General features: G+C 37.4%; 1 protein-coding gene across 2 annotated transcripts in view; it reads right to left on the bottom strand.

Moving 5' to 3' along the window:
- LOC132404605 (uncharacterized) overlaps positions 1-12,646 on the bottom strand; it is a 98,791-nt gene that overhangs the window by 29,157 nt on the left and 56,988 nt on the right. Inside the window, exon 1 of one of the 2 annotated variants that reach the window (XM_059988882.1) lies at positions 9,012-9,455. The exons of the other annotated variant lie outside the window; for it this stretch is intronic. The gene's annotated coding sequence lies outside the window, so the exon portion shown is untranslated. Of the gene's footprint in view, positions 1-9,011; positions 9,456-12,646 lie in introns of those variants that run through there. 2 annotated transcript variants of the gene reach the window in all.

Below are 12,646 nucleotides of genomic sequence, written 5' to 3'. Positions count from 1 at the left end.
TTTTACATTACAAAAAGAGGTTAAAATTTAACTTGTTCATCAAAAATGTTTATGTTTTAAAAACTAGTTGAAATCTACAGAAGCAAACTTTAACAACTTCTCAACATAAAATTTGGTTGAATGTTTATTTCCTTTTTTCAAATTATTGTTTTTCTTGCACACTGCTTTTATGACTCAAAAGATACAGATCTGTCTACTTACTACCTCTGCTTCAAGTAATTTTTTCCCTCATCTGCTTCAATGCTGTAAATCTTCATTTTGGTCAACTAGCTGTGCCTATTTGTCTTTGGCTGTTACAAACTGCATGTGTTTCCTTTTTTGCTATCTGTTTTTCTGCATTCAAAAGACTCCATTTTCTTGACTACTCATATCTATATTGTTACTTAAGTAAGTTTTTTTGGCATTCTGTTTTTTTTAAACAGTTGCAGCACTACAGGCATGGCTTTGAACAAAATACTCTAAAATGTCTGGATATTTCTCTCAAAAACCTTGAAATACTTAAGCTTAAGCAGAAGCTCTTACTCCTTAATTAATGTCAAGCCAATTTCAATGGCTTGTATCAAAACAATCTTTCTTATCCTTGGTGCCATAATCATTAAAGCTAGCAGAATGTTATAATGATATAAATTTACAGTTTGTGGATAATTCATAAATTATTTTCTTTACTTGAGAGCTTAGCTCACTGGCCATTTCAACACAGTATTAAAATTTTCCACAGGAGTGAAATGAAGAAGTTTGCCTTGAAATAGATTAGTGTTCTAAAGCTCTATATTACATTGAAGAGATTTAAAATGTTTAGGGAAATAAAAGTCAGTGGTAACTATAAGAAAGAAGATTTTGCCTCTGAGTGAAAAGTCAATACCTGTATAACCACTTATAATCTTTGTAGTAGTCACACTGTAAAAAAAATCAAATGTAATTTCTTGTTGTTTGTTTACCTTTCTCACCCTCACTTCCTCTTCATCCAATTCCTCAGCAGTAGCATCATTGGTCTACTTTAATCAAGCTTAAAGGTCACAAAAATTACTTGTTGGGAAAACAGTTTAGAAACTGATGTGCAGGATATATTAGCCATATTAAGTACTGTAATGGCTGGAAGTTTCGTTCTGTGATATAGCGGATAAAGCACTTTGCCACTGGATCACAAAGCCAAGTAAGAAAATCACTCAGCCCAGCAGCTCTCCACATCCAAATGAGACAAGATGTTTCTACTTTCTTCTCCTATCTCTCCTGCTATGAGAGAATATCTAAAAAATGATTACAAAAAAATCATAAATCCAAGAATACCTTTACTCTATATGGAAATTGACCTTTTTTGAATCTATTGTTACTATACTGTATCAATGATTGTTAGACTTTGATACTTTAATTATATCTACTCTCTACGATAGAGTCTAATATGATTCTTTTTTAAGGCACCACAAAATAATGAGATATTTTCTTCATTCTTCTTTTCAAAAGTTACTGACAGATCTGCTGGACTGAGCTCATCTGTTGTGGCAGTTTGAAAATACATCAAAGTAGGAATCTACATCCTGCTGAACGCACCTTCAGAAATAGACTACTCGACATGGTCTCATCTAATTGCAGTTCCAATTCTGTTACAGATATTAGTGGTGCAGAATGATGCTCATGGTCTCATGGCATATGCATGTAGTTAAGCCATGTTGATATGAGCTTGGCTTCAGAATAGATTTCACGCCCGTCAGTGATTTAAGAGTAATATACATGAGTTATAGAACCTTGCAAATTCTGTCAATATGACAACGTGGTATAGCACAGCATACTATTTTTCCTAGCGTGTCATTTTTTCTGATATAAAATATGTGATTATGTGTAAAAGCATGCCCACCTCACTGGAGGATAATATCTCCAATTACTCCAATTAATGTAAATCAATACCTTTGATTTACATTAAATGGCAAAGTGAACTTGCAGATCAGTGGACTTAAATTTGATGTTGCCCCCAAGAGATCCATAGTAAACTATACATTCTTAGGAAACATTGATGTTTTTATTACTATTGAGGAACAGTTAATATTGATGTTAGCAGCTTGTTATTATCTTATTAATTTTATTTATTGTAATTTTATTTAGATATTCACCACAGTAATAGGTCATTCTGGCCAATGAGCCCATGCTGCCAAATTACATCCATGTGACCAATTAACCTACTAACCCATACCATCTAGGGAATTTGGGAGGAAACCGTAGTACCCAGAGGAAACCCACATGGATCAGAGAGAAGGTACAAACTCTTTACAGACAGAAGAAATATGAAAATAGATCTATGATGCCAAGCTGTTATTATTATCAGCATGCTGTAGCCTAATATAAGGAAACCATACAATGTAACCAACAAAACAAAAGATTTCCAAGTAGCAAAGGAATATTGTCAAATATTCTTTTAAAGTGTTTTGCATAACACTCAAAACAAGTTCAGCAACTTCTGTACACAATTAATCCTTAATATATTCTCAAGACACTCAGAAGGAGCAAATACCCACTCAACAGTTCCATTATATGCAACATGCTTCAGTAAAGTGAGTTGTTATCCAAGACATCGTCTAACCATTTTTTGTTAATAAAAGTTCAATTGTATAATTTGGCAAAACAACAAATACAAACCAAAATTCTGTGGATATTGGAAATCAGAAATAATCAAGTGGAATGCTGGAAATCATTTACCATTTAGGCCAAATTCCAGAACAAGAGAAACAAAATGGGTCTTACTTTACAGATGTTGCTTGATCTTCTGTGTATAACCCAGTATATTTTGTTCATGTTTTCTTGCACAGAGAAGACGAGGAGAATTCTTGGGCTTAAGTCTTTATGTAACTTGTTTCAGTATTACATAATTTTAATACTCAGACATAGTCAAAAACTCTTATAAAGCGGCACATTACAAACGTGTTCAGTGGCATATGAATATCAGCTAGAAAAATTAAATTTTCTACCACAACTGTTTTTAGCAATAAAGCCAGTCATGAGTATAAGAATCCCATTAGTCCACAACTTGTAACTATGTACTGGCTATACTATGGAACCAGTAAATAGAGGTCTGGTCTGCTATTCTGAAAATACAAGTATGTATCCCATTATAGAAGATAGGAAATGTACTGTATGTCTAAAATCAAAACACCATTGTGGAAACTCACCACAAACCATGTAAATCCGGATATTTTGAGAAAACAAACTTATAAACATCCTGTGAAATGGCCCAGTAAATCATTATGTCAGGGGTACTTACGAAATACAATATCAGTCTTACCAGTGATCATTTGAATAAAAGTAAGATAATCTAAAGATTGTTAGTTTTGCACTACTTCTAATGGTGAATCAATGGGGGTATTTTAGCATGAATGGCATCACATCGAAAAATTATAGATTCTGTCCATTTAAAATCTTAAAAGCTACTCTGTACTTAAAATTCAACTACTTTTAAGCATAACTGAATGCTTTTATTAGTCTTCTTGCAGATTGCTGTCTTAAATTCAAGTGTTTTATTCAAGATCTGTTAAGCTACTTCAGATCCTTTTTGTTTTGCTCTGTTAATGATTGTGAAGCTGCCCTTCAATTTCATTCAAACTTAACAATAAAATATCCATAATTAAAGCTTTATGTAACATATGCAATGTCAACGGCTGATGAAATCTCAATGGCTCTTCACACGGCTTTAGACCATCTGGACAACACAAACACCTATGTCACTATGCTGTTTGTCGACTATAGCTCAGCATTTATTACCATCATTCCCACAATCCTGATTGAGAAGTTACAGAACCTGGACCTCTATACCTCCCTCCGCAATTGGATCCTCGATTTCCTAACCAGAAGACCACAATGTGTGCGGATTGGTGATAACATCTCCTCCTCGCTGACAATCAACACAAGTGCACCTCAGGGGTGTGTGCTTAGCCCACTACTCTAATCTCTCTATACCCATGACTGTGTGGTTAGTCATAGCTCAAATACCATCTGTACATCTGCTGATGATACAGCCATTGTTAGTAGAATCTCAGATGGTGATGAGAGTGTGTACAGGAGCGAGATACACCAACTAGTGGAATGGTGTTGCAGCAAGAACCTGGCACTCAATGTCAGCAGGACAAAAGAGCTGATTGTGGATTTCAGGATGGGTAAGACAAAGGAACACATACCAATTCTCACAGAAAGATCAGAAGTGGAGAGAGTGAGCAGTTTCAAGTTCCTGGGTGTCAAGTTCTCTGTGTAGCTAACCTGGTTCCAACATATCGATGCAGTTATAAAGAAGGCAAGGCAGCCACTATACTTCATTAGGAGTTTGAAGAGATTTGGTATGTCAACAAATACACTTTAAAATTTCTATAGATATACAGTGGAGAGCGCTCTGACAGGCTGCACCACTGTCTGGTATAGGGTGGGGGACTACTGCACAGGACTCAAAGAAGCTGCAGAGGGTTGTAAATTTAGTCGGCTCCATTTTGGGTACGAGCCTACAAGGTATCCAGGACATCTTCAGGAATGGTGTTTCAGAAAGGCAGCACCCAGGACATGCCCTTTTCTCACTGTTGCCATCAGGTAGGAGGTACAGAAGACTGAAAGCAATTCAGGAACAGCTTCTTCCCCTCTGCTATCTGATTCCTAGATGGACATTGAACCCTTGACCACAACCTCACTTTTTAATATTATTTTTGTTTTCTCGCACAATTTTTAATCTATTCAATATACATATACTGTAATTGATTTTCTTATTTACAATTATTTTTTTCTTCTATATTATGTATTGCATTGAACTGCTGCTGCTAACAAATTTCACGACACATGCCATTGATAATAAACCTGTTTCTGATTCTGTATTCAATGTAAATGATAAATTCCATATATAACAACTAAAGGGTAAAAAGGGATATGTAAAACATCAGTTGCCATCAAGTGAAGCAAGATGATAATCAGAAGTAACTAAGTTATGTAAGTTTTAGTCCACTGTACAGTTTCTGTTGTCTTCCCAGTGTATGAAATCAGAAAGCATAGAACCAGGACCTTTGGCACATTAGATTACTTTTTAATTGCCTAACATTCCAAAGCCACCCCTGTTTAATATTTGCATATCTATAATGTACTGAGTGCCAATATAACAAAGTGTGTCCGATGTTAAGTTTTATCCATTCCATGTAATATCTCTGCACCTCCCCAAAGGCTTTTAAGGTACCTCAAATTGTAATCTAATTTAAAAATGCAAGCAATGTGTAAGGGAGTAAACAGCAATAAAGGAAGGAGCCTAAATGAATGAATGAAGAAACCCAAAAAAGCTGTTAGGTTGCATAGATATTAATTATTTTTCTATTATTATTTCTAATTATTTCAGATTATGTGCATTAAAGTTCTGAAATAATTAGAAGTAATACAGAAATCGAACTGATTTTGAACATTTCACTGGAAATCAAAGTGGAAATGCACCAAATTTTCATAATCTACATCTTTCATTGTTGAAAGAAATCAGAAAGCAGATAACTACTGGACTCTGGCCAAATTTTTCTTAATTAATTGTCTTTAATTGTCAACAGTCACAAAGGGAACTGGAGAGAAGTTGGGTCAAGAGACTGAGTAAGACAAATACCCAGTTCATATAATGTGCTATTTCCCAGCTTCCTAACTAACAACATTGGCCACAATGCACACTTCAGTAACTCAACAATTTTGCTGAACTTCCCAACTTCCAAGAGAGCTCTGCAGTCTCTCCCATGCCACTAAACACTTTGACATGTACCAGTGGTCATATAACCAACACTCAGAGCCACTGATGTTGCCACTATCAACTGCATATCTCCATCAATTTGGTTCTCCAGCTCAACAAGCACAATTCATTAAAGTTCACTGTTTGTGAAGAATGCAGATAGAAAACTTTCCTCACTGGGATTTCTACCACTGTATGGTTTTTGGCTCAGAGTTACAAGTGTGTTCTGCAAGCTAAACCATAAACCATAATCCATAGAATAATATGTTGCAGTATTGAACTCAGTGACTTATATTGGTCATATCCTGGTGTGTCATGTGTCATCGGATACCTGAAGACTGCAGACTGTTTTGTTATAGTCGCTGCTGTTTTGTTAATGGCATTCATCTATTTACTGTGTCATGGGAGTTGACAATCCTGCTTTACATCTAGACTGTGTCAAATATAAATGTGCATAGTGTCAATTGATCTGGAATTTAAAATCCATGCAGGGGACTAATGAATCAAATAATTCTACAAACAAGTACATCTCTTCAACCAATGAAAACATGTTTTATATTTTTAATTAAGGCTTACCTCTACTTTCTGTGATGGATGAGAGATACTAATGTCTAGACTAAGGTTTAGCATTCACCCTGCTATCATTTTATTTAGAGATCACTACCCTGCTAAGTGAACATCAGTAACTAGACCAAAAATATGTCCCTACAGCACCTTTAAGGATGAATATGTAAGCAGATTTTGCTGTTAACTGTAGCTGTTTCTCTTCTACATTTCTGCTTCTCACTACTCACATTTAGGATGAGCTAGAGACCCCATACATTTCTATTGTTTAATTCAACAGAAAACAAAATTGGCTGAGCCACCAAATTTCACCCACCAATGAGAATGCAGGGACATATCATGCTCCCTGTGGCGGAATGAGCCACAAGCAAGTCAGAGGCTTGCCCAAATAAAATAGTGACTCTGTCCATCTGGCCTCCCGCTCTGAAGATATGCTGTAGCAATAATTGCCATTCAGTGATTGAGCATTTTCATAAAATATGACTTTATACAAAATAACTGTGACAGCTGAATAGGAATTTGGTTTATTGATGCAAGGTAGAATGGTCAGGCCAATGGAAAAGGATTTTTTTATTCTTAAATTCATTTTCGTTTTCACATAACCATATTCATACTGCAGGAAATTTCAAAGAGCATTAGTAACATCACAGAAAAAATTGTGTTCACAAAATATAATGTATAATAAACACAGTGGCTACTGTACATCTTTCCACAAATGCAATAATCTAATCAGCCAATCATGTGGCAGCAACACAGTACAAAAATCATGAGGTTTAGTTGTTGTTCAGATCAAACATCAGAATGGGGGAGAAATGTAATCTAAGGGACTTTGACCATGGTGCCAGATCGGTGGTTTGAGTAGCTCAGAAACTGCTGATCGCCTGGGATTTTCATGCATAACAGTCTCTAAAGGTTAAAGAGAATGGTACAAGAAACAAAAAAAAATCAGTCTGTGGGTGAAAACATTTTGTTAATGAGATAGATCAGTGAAGAATGGGCAGACTGGTCCAAGCGGACAGGAAAGTAACTCAAATAACTATGCATTGTAAAGGTAGTGTACAGCAGAGTATCTCTGAATACACAACACCTTGTACCCTGAAGTGGATGGACTACAACTACAGAAGAATACAAACATACACACAGTGCACTGCAGGAGGTAGCTATTTAAAACAGTGAAATACCCTATAAAGAAATTCAGAAGGGCATTGGCAGGTCAAGGCAAAACATGTGAGATACAATTTATATAGAATTTGCAAAACAATGTGCTTCAGAGAAATACAGGGAATAGGTGCAAATATGAACTCTGTTCAAATGATTAACATCAAGAAAATTGTAAATGAAGATGGAGTAAAGTATTAATAAAGCCAATTTAGTTCATTTCAGAAGGGTGATAAGTGATTGTGCAATTAATGTACAGTGTTAACTGATACGGAATCCAAGGTTCAAACACATAAACATAGTGACAAACAAAACACGCTTCAAAAAAGCCAATGTTATTGGGGTTTTACAAAGGCATTTTCTTAGGGGATTCAGAGTGAATAGCGAGATTGCATGACTGATTTAAAATTGCTGCAGTCAAGTGAAACTAAGTAGATTTGGAAATTTATCTGTTGATTGACTCGCCCTTTCCTGTATCTTATTAAAATAGCTAATTAGAAATGATTTAGTATACTTGGTATTAAACCTACAACACTAATATGAGAACAAGGTCAACAGAGAAGATAAATGGATTATAGAAGGCAAAGCAGGAAAGTAAATAATTCTCAAAGCAGCAACATCCTTCAGTGACAAACGAACGGTAAAATTGCAGGTTGTTAAACAAACAAAAATATTTCTAAAATGTTATAACGCTTAAGTTGATCACTCTTACTCGTTTACGCTGTCAAACAAATACAACTTTCAGTAGAATTGGCAACATTCAGGACAAGTTTGCAATGGTACCAATGAAAATAAACTGAATTAAGTCGGGCAAATTGGGAACTGAAAGGGTTTATGCATGGAAGAAGTTGATTTAAATGGTTACTTGTATTCGTTCACAAGGTTTAAACATAAGCAACAATTCCAGATAAAAATCACAACGGACGTTCAACCATTGAAAATAAATAGATAATTAATTTAAAAAGTTAATCCTCCAATGTTAAAAATTAATCGTTCATTAAATGAACTGGTTATCTCTTAAATGGTACCAGCCATTAAAATTGATGCTAGCAGCACAATTTGCCCCACATAAAATTAAATGTATTCAATGTGGCCACTATTAATAGACTTTAGAGAACGCGCACGTTTGATGCTATTACAGCTTAATATTTTCCCGGTTTTATGTTTGAATTTTCCATGATCAGAAGAACCCGTTCCCAACCATTATATGCGCCAGTCTTCCTGATATTTCAGATTTTCTCAAACAAAATTAAAATCAAGATTTCAAGGGGAGAAAAAAGATAGAGAAAGTCTTAAAATGTCAGGGGGATAGCCACAACAGAAGATAAGCTGGAATGGAAGTGCGTCTGCACGGAAGCATCCGAAAAAGAGAAATTATTTGCAAAACATCGGCTTTGCAACGCTGCAGCCTGACTGCGCGGCACGCGATCATCCGCGAGCGACGCGTGGAGTGCGGGCTCGTGGGCGGCTCGGGCATCCCATTGGCTGCCTCGTGACCGGCGGCCACGACAGTAGATTTCTACTGAGCGGGAGGCGGCTGTCAACCTCGCCCAGCGGACGTGCCCATACTCACAAATTAAAGGGCGTTTGAAGTGCAGCCTCTTCGTCAAGCAAGAGCACGTCTAGGCTCCCGACCAATTACCATCAAGTTTCTGCAGTTCATCATCCTTCAGTACTCTAACACACGAGCGATTAGTCAGCGCTCTTTCACTGCTCTCCCCCCTCACAAACAAAAAAACTCTTGCTGTCCATCTAATGGCGCAAGTCGCGCCATTTCAACTCGCCTGCTTGGCTGGAGGACCTTTGTCTGCCTGTACCTTTCGCTCTCTCTCTCTCTCTCTCGCGTGCTACTCTGGGAATCTAACTGGCAGCGCAGCGTTACTCCATTCCACATCCAGCATCAGTCAGGAAACCGGTTGTATCGGCGTACATGAGGGCCTCGCTGCACTCCCAAACAGGATTTAAATCACACCACCACCAAAAGCTCCCCCGTCAGCGGGATTTGCCCTTGAAGGAAATCCACCAACCAGATGGACTATTTGATTAGCGCAAGCTTACCATTCTGCAATCTGAGGCACATTCCTCTACATAATTTCCCAAAGGTGGATGTGTCCGGCTGCGTACGCTCCCCATTTACAAAGTTGCAGGGCGGGTTCTGTTAGTAAGTAAGTGTACAAAACGGGGGTAAGAGCGAAATAAATCAGCACCCTGTGTCACAAACAAGTGAAAGAACTCATTATTTCTTCTTCCAAGTAGAGGTTCCACTTCAGTCTGGAAAGTAGCAGTGGGCGGCGTGAAGCGGACGGGGAGAATAAATGTTTGGCATTAGCGTTGCAGTTGGAGGCACCATTGGATGCTTGTATGTCCAGCTTATTCAGCCGCGTTTTGGATGACTAACATTCATGTGAAGCTCTATATAGATTTAAGGAAAATAAAGTGTCAACAAGTAATCGGTTTGAATTCTAACAGTATTAACGTACGCAATGTGCAATGTTAATTGTATTGACGTTGATAGAGGAAAGGAATTGCTTTACACGATTCCCTATCTTTCGAGCTATTTCGATTTGCCCATTACTTTCCATGAACAAAGTATAGTATTGTTTTAAGTAACTTTAAAAACTCAATTTGCAGAAATGCTTCTTTTTGATGACAAATGATGTAGTTAGAAAACTTCAGCACGTGGGAAAAGAACAAGTTAATTCCAATCAATTCATCTTCACACCATGATTCAAACTATATTAGATAGCCAATTCTGCTTACCATAATCAAGATGGACACTCAAGGGAATTCAGACACTGGAATCTGGAGCAAAAGAAAACTTCCAGAAAAACTCAGCGGGTCAAGCAGCATCTATGGTGGGAAAAGAATGTTGCATGGAATTACATTACAAAAGACTTTCAAATCTCTTACTATCTTTCCTTTTGGTTAGTCCTGACGAAGGGTCTTGGCCTGAAACATCGACAACACTTCTCCCTATAGATGCTGCTGGGCCTGCTGTGTTCCACCAGCATTTTGTGTGTGTTGTTATTCTAAAGTGAAGGGACTGTTTTAGTTTCACACAGTTATCAGAATTAGTCTAGGCAGTACCCTCTTTCTAAGTATGAGGACTTGATTTTCCTATTCCTGTAAAAATCGATTACATAATTGGAAGAGGTGCAACACTTAGTGAAAATGAAGCTGTAGCATCAATTTACAATCAACACTTCATTCTAAATGCAAATTATTAGTTAATAATACCAGCTTTTTGCATCCATCCAAATGTCTTGGGAGACTTGTAATGTTTGTTTTACTTCCCTGGCTGTTGAATGTTGAACCAAGATGATATCAACTGTATGAAGCTATCTTAAGAGTGGTTCCCTACCCACCACCTCAACAATATCCAGGCAGTTCCTGGTGTAACTTGGGCTTGGACTAAACGTGATTTTAAACAAATGTAATAAAGTTGAAATGGTTGCGGAATGTTGTGCAAGGCTAAGGCAAAAAAAAACTGTCCTACTGATTTAGTAGGCCTGGCATTAAACAAAAAAGGAAATGGATCACAGATTGACATAATATTTTATATGCCCAGGCATGCCTGATTATTATATAACCATATAACTTTTAAAGCATAGAAACAGGCCATCTCAGCCCTTCTAGTCCATGCTGAACACTTACTCTCACCTAGTCCCAGAGACCTGCAATCAACCCATAACTCTCCATTCCTTTCCTGTCCATATACCTATCCAATTTTACTTTAAATGACAGTATTGAACCTGCCTCTACCACTTCTACTGGAAGCTCATTCCAATAGCTACCACTCTCTGAGTAAAGAAGTTTCCCCTCGTGTTACCCCTAAACTTTTGCCCCCTCTCAACTCTTGTCCTCTTGTGTGAATATCCCCTACTTTCAATGGAAAAAGCCTATCCACATCAACTCCATCTATCCCCCTCATAATTTTAAATACCTCTATCAAGTCCCCCCTCAACCTTCTACGCTCCAAAGAATAAAGACCTAACTTGTTCAACCTTTCTTTGTAACTTAGGTGCTGAAACCCAGGTAACATTCTAGTAAATCTTCTCTGTACTCTCTCTATTTTGTTGGCATCTTTCCTATAATTCAGTGACTAGAACTGTAAAAAATGCTCCAAATTCGGCCTTACCAATGCCTTGTACGATTTTAACATTACATCCCAACTCCTATACTCAATGCTCTGATTTATAAAGGCCAGCATACCAAAAGCTTTCTTCACCACCCTATCTACATGAGATCGCACCTTCAGGGAACTAAGCACCATTATTCCTAGATCACTCTGTTCTACTGCATTCTTCAATGCCCTACCATTTACTGTGTATATCCTATTTTGATTAGTCCTACCAAAATGTAGCACCTCACACTTATCAGCATTAATCTCCATCTGCCATCTTCTAGCCCACTCTTCTAACTGGCCTAAATCTCTTTGCAAGCTTTGAAAACCTACTTCATTATCCACAACGCCACCTATCTTAGTATCATCTGCATATTTACTATTCCAATTTACCACACCATCATCCAAATCATTAATGTATATGACAAACAACACTAGTCACACCACTAGTCACCGGCCTCCAACCTGACAAACAGTTATCCACCACTACTCTCTGGCATCTCCCATCCAACCATTGTTGAATCCATTTTACTACTTCAATATTAATACCTAACCATTGAACCTTCCTAACTAACCTTCCATGTGGAACCTTGTCAAAGGCCTTACTGAAGTCCATATAGACAACATCCACTGCTTTACCCTCATCAACTTTCCTAGTAACCTCTTCAAAAAATTCAATGTTTGTCAAACATAACGTTCCACGCACAAATCCATGTTCACTATTCCTAATCAGACCCTGTCTATCCAGATAGTTATATATACCATCTCTAAGAATACTTCCATTAACTTACCCACAACTGATGTCAAACTTACAGGCCTATAATTGCTAGGTTTACTCTTAGAACCCTTTTTAAACAATGGAAACACATCAGCAATATGCCAATGCTCTGGCACTATCCCCGTTTCTAATGGCATTTGAAATATTTCCATCAGAGCCCCTGCTATTTCTACACTAACTTCCCTCCAGGTCCTAGAGTCAGGACCTGGAGTCTTATCCACTTTTATATTCCTAAAAAGCGCCAGTACTTCCTCCTCTTTAATCATCATAACTTCCATAACTTCCCTACTTGTTTCCCTTACCTTAC

This window comes from Hypanus sabinus, chromosome 14 (assembly GCF_030144855.1).
Source record: "Hypanus sabinus isolate sHypSab1 chromosome 14, sHypSab1.hap1, whole genome shotgun sequence".
Classification (NCBI taxonomy): domain Eukaryota; kingdom Metazoa; phylum Chordata; class Chondrichthyes; order Myliobatiformes; family Dasyatidae; genus Hypanus; species Hypanus sabinus.
The sequence above is the reverse complement of the archived record's forward strand: the minus strand, read 5'-3'. Positions and strand labels throughout refer to the sequence as shown.